The sequence below is a fragment of the Triticum dicoccoides genome, chromosome 5B, assembly GCF_002162155.2.
Source record: "Triticum dicoccoides isolate Atlit2015 ecotype Zavitan chromosome 5B, WEW_v2.0, whole genome shotgun sequence".
Taxonomy (NCBI): Eukaryota; Viridiplantae; Streptophyta; class Magnoliopsida; order Poales; family Poaceae; genus Triticum; species Triticum dicoccoides.
Window position 1 is genome coordinate 625,259,783 of NC_041389.1, and position 4,892 is coordinate 625,264,674.

The following is a 4,892-nucleotide window of genomic DNA, read 5'->3' on the forward strand; positions in this document are numbered from 1 at the left end:
TAATGCCGACCAACCATCTGTTGCAATTGGACTTTTGCGCGCGCAGGAATCAAAGTTAGCGCCAACATTTGGCCCAAGCCCGCGAAAGATTTTCCCCTCTGCAGCAAAGTCACCACACACACGCGAGCCAAATCCATAGTTTCCCCTTCCTCATTCCCCACGCGAGCCGCCCTGGGCTGCCGCCGCCGGCCTCTCCGTCGCATCCCTGCACCTTCCTGCCGCTCCCGCACCTGCTGTCCTGCCGCCCCACACCGCCTTCCCCACGCGCTCGAACCTTCCTCTGACCAGGTGCTCTCTCCGCTCGAACCCTCGTCATCACGACGGACGCCGGGCGTATCCCGGGGAAGACGGGACTCAACCTCCTGCAGAGGAGCACTGCCCTATACTGGAAGACCATGCTGTGTCCGTGGCGAAGCACTTCCTCAAGGTGCTTCTGCTCGTGGTGTCCAATCCCGTGTATGTTTCTAGCTACAACTCCTAGAAGCTGTCAGGGTTGGGTTCCCGGCGTGCGGCGTCATCAGCTCAAGCACCAACCAGTTTGTAATCCACATGCAGCTTCTAGGTTCTGGCTTTGGGTAAGATCTCTCTCCCTCGTATGGTCTCCTTCCTCCCTTCTGTGCCTGCAGTGTGTTGATTTCCAACCCCATGGATTTAACCTTTTGGGTTTTGGTGAGGAGATTTGGTTCAATGGGCTTATCCTTATTTACTACAGGATGGAGGAACATAGCACATCGTTGCTGAATTTGGAGTTATACGCATCAACAAAGGAAGGGGAAGCATAGCACTAAGGAAGTAAGCATCACACAAATTTGCTGAATTTGGAGTTATACCACATCTCAAATATATAGGTCCATCTTATTATGTACGTTCACATACATATGCATCTGGGAATCCAAGCTAACTCATAACTTCAAAGCTCGTTAGGTAAGGGATGGTATGTAGCTAAAGGATTAGGATGTCCTTCTATTGGTTAGTATAGTTAAATGATTATATCTCCTTCTATTGCAGGTCCAAATTGCAAAACAGTTATGTTCGTGTAGATCATCCAAGCTCTACATACTCATGAGGTGCTCTCTGGCTAGTTAAGATAAGGACCATAATTTCACCTGGTAGAAAAAATATGTGGACCATCGATTTCTGTTCGGTGGCCAGCAAACTATTACTCCATCCATCCCATAATATAAGTGTTTTTGACACTGTGTAGTGGCAAAAACGCTCTTATATCATGGGACGGAGGGACTAGTTGGTAGACATACCTGCTCATTTTTTGCTGTAACTACTTTGAACAAGTGCCTTCACAATGACTGAATTAAAGGTTGCCTTAGACGTCTCTTAACCTGCCTAGGTCACATCTTTGAGATGAAAGATTATGATTCTCAAGCTAAAAAAATAGATCATTTGTTGAGTTTTTTTGTGGCAAACATTTACTAGAACTCGAGATCCTTTGGCAATGTTGTAACTTCGAAGAATGTAATTTGACTTTCAAGAAGATTTGTGTTAAGTTTTTTAATTATTGGTAATTACAGGGAGGCATCGTGGCTTGATTATCTCACTCTTCTCCTGAGACAATTGACTAGCCCACCGAAGACAATGTCCAAGGTATGCTTTGTCATAATCATGATGTTATATATGAACGAACACCATATGGCATTGTTTTCCATTATATTAGTTGATTTGATTAACTTGAATATCATTCCGTTCTCACTCTGTTTTCTTGAAATTCAAATAATGACATGAACGAATTAAAAGCTGAGGTATAGGGCTTTCTCCAACTCAATTATCTCAAGGCTACAAAATGGATTTCTGCGTACTGCTATTTTTCTTGAAATCTGTATTTTTTTATGTATGATGTTGTAGTGACTAGTGATAATTTTTGCTACTTGGCTTGTATTGTTTGATGTATAATGAGGCTACTAGTGATAATTCTGCTTGAAATTTGTACACTGCACCTTGGTGTCAACATGGTGTGTGCCTGTACAACTTGAGGAAATACGAAATCTTCTTGTCAAAGCATCCATGGTGTCGAAAGTGGGCATCCTAGGTTGCACTAGGATCTCTTAAGTTGACTGCTATTATTCTTGTTATTTTGCATCAAAATGCAACATTGTGAATCACTGCTATGCTGTTTTTTTAGAATATACACTTAGATTTTTAATGGAGATTAGTTAATCCCAACACACATCCCTAGAGAATGCAGTTAATTAAGATTCATTATTGGTTTGTAGTTTTCTAAAATTTATTTTCTTGAACTGGTTACACATTTCCTTTCTTTTTAATCGTTCACCTGTTCACCCCACTCCCTGTGTGTATCTAATCCACTCTTGTATATAGTTTATGAGAGGTAGGGGGAAGGGACTGCTAGTTCAGAACAATTGCATCTCTGTATTTTCAGCAAGAGAGAACGACACAGTTAGACATTCATATTTAAGCAATAGATCAATGGAACACTTTTCTGCAGTCTAATAACAAGATAAGATAATCATACTAATGGTTCAGCCTTTTAGTTGAGAATTCTAGAATTCTCACAAATATAAGAGTCTATATTTAATCTTCATGCTCTGAGAACAAGAACTTTAGCTTATTTAACCCTGCTATGGAATACATAGCTCCAGGATTATAATTAGCCTTTTTCTTTTTCTTTATACTTTCAGGGCATTTGTGCACAAGGATTCCTGCTTCCTGCTACTCACGAGCACCCGGCGGGATTACCGGTGCATTATGCAAACATCAGATGATCTACTGCTCCTATCGATGAGTAAGGTATTTATCCGGTATTTGTTTTTTGCGATCAGAATCTGTACATTCACCAGTACATATTTTAAGTTCAGTTTTCAGACCCCACTTCAAATATACTAGTCTTCTGTTTTTTGGTACGTCGCCATTGCATGTAGCATTCTGAGCGTGGATAACTGAAAACTAGAGGAACACCTGGTCAGTTAGCTGATATTCCCTTTGACTAAGACTTGGAATTAACTCATTGTTCTTTTTAAATCTTAGAACGCTAATTTGGGCAACTACTGATGCATACGTATCCTAGTCCACGTTATAGCTGCTCCTCTTAACTAGTTTCCCATATGACTGGATAAGTACCTTATGGTTGCATGTTCTGATTGCATGCCTTCGATGATGGGCATCCACTTGCAGCCTGAGTTGCTAGTGCTTGGTGCAGTGAGATCAGAGGATGGTCATCAATTTAATCTAATTTGTGGCACCGAAGTACATATGCTTTTCTCCGATGCTTTTATTAATATAATAGTCAGATGCAGTGTAAGTTCATATGCTTTTTGTTTGGTATTTTGCAGGTCCTCATGTGCTTAGTACTGCATTTAGAAATGTTTGCTAATAGAGTCTTCTCCTTGAAATTCATTTCTAACATAGGGAAAGTATGTATAATCTCCTGATGTACGTGCATTTTTTAGGATGCTTTTTTCCCAGGCAATGATGCACTCATCATTGAAACTCCTAGCTGTGTAATAGATAGTAATCATTTTGCCTAATGTATTGCCGTCTAGTGCAACAAAGTGCGGTATTTTCTACCCCAAAGAAGAAAATGAAAAAAACTAGTGTAGTCTTTTCTTCAAAAATGATTTTCGTGTGTCCGTTCGTGGACGTGTTGCTCCCAAAAATTGAGTGTCTGGACATGCTAAATTGTTGCCTTGTGGCCAGCTGATGCATATGCTCCTTTTCCATTTAATATACTTCCTTGTCTGCAGCTTGAGGAGATTGATACAGGCTATATGGTGGGTCGGTGTGGCATTTATGCTTTATTATGTGTAACCCATCACAGATTCTAATTAGAGCATGCCCTATTTTTATAATACTAAAATCCCAATTTGTTTTTGCCATTGATGCTTTATACTCCCTCCGTTCCTAAATATTGGTCTTTCTAGAGATTTCAACAAGTGACTACATATGGAGCAAAATGAGTGAATCTACACTCTAAAATATGTCTATATACTTCCGTATGTGGTAGTCCATTTGAACTTTCTAAAAAGACAAATGTTTAGGAACAGAGGGAGTATAGTTATTATTTTTGCCATATATCTCTATGAATGCATGAATTCACAGGTGACCCTTTTATCCTTTGTAGGAATGACATACAAGAGGACCATGATGGAACCATGAAGATGGCGGTATGCGTTAGCTAGACATTTTGTGTAATGGAGCAAAACAATGTGCATTTTAGTTATCATTTTGTAATCCTATATGGTGTCTTGTCAACTGGGCATTTTGTGTAATGGAGCAAACAATGAATAGTCGGACATGCATCTATCATTTTGTAAACCAATCAGGTGTCTCCATGGTCGAAACATAAACGTTTCCTCCTTTCAGTTAGTTACTTTTACCTATGAGAATATTCTTCTTTGGTTATGGTTTAATATTTTCAAAGTACATGCAAGTAACTGTAACATGATTGATATTGTGTTGTAATGAGATATGTAACTTGATTGATATTGTTTGGCAAGGCACGAGCCTTGCTCAGCTAAACAAAAGGCTATCGAACCATTGGTCGGCGAAAGATAACGACGTCCTATAGTTGGTCGGGAAAGGTTTATGGCAGGGCCGAGAGAAAGTCGGTCGGGAAATGTACTACCATCGATCAGTCATTCGGGAAAGTTTATCATCAGACAATCGGTCGGGAAAGGTTCATAGCAAGGCCAGCAGAAAGTCGGTCGGGAATGATTTTGATAGCCGTCAAACTGTCGGTCGGGAAAGGTATGTCGGTCGGGAAAAGGCTTTCCCGTCTGGACTTTCCCCAACAGACATGGTCGGTCGGCAATAGTCTTTCCCGACCGATTGTCTGTCGGTGGACGTCGTTTTCCCTACCGACATGTCTGTTGGGGAAATAGTGTTGTGGTGTAGTGATATTGGCTCCCACATATTCTACGAAG

At 40.8% G+C, this 4,892-nt stretch overlaps 1 long non-coding RNA gene across 3 annotated transcripts; it reads left to right on the forward strand.

Moving 5' to 3' along the window:
- The first annotated feature begins 360 nt into the window (after positions 1–360).
- Positions 361–4,349, forward strand: LOC119306384. Of its 3 annotated transcripts, XR_005148934.1 has the most exons (6): positions 361–575; positions 713–792; positions 1,009–1,067; positions 1,527–1,599; positions 2,652–2,760; positions 4,091–4,349. It is a non-coding gene; the product is annotated as an uncharacterized LOC119306384 (long non-coding RNA). The 3 variants fall into 3 exon arrangements; XR_005148932.1 differs by having other exon boundaries at positions 1,009–1,599; XR_005148933.1 differs by lacking the exon at positions 1,009–1,067.
- The last annotated feature ends 543 nt before the right edge of the window (positions 4,350–4,892 follow it).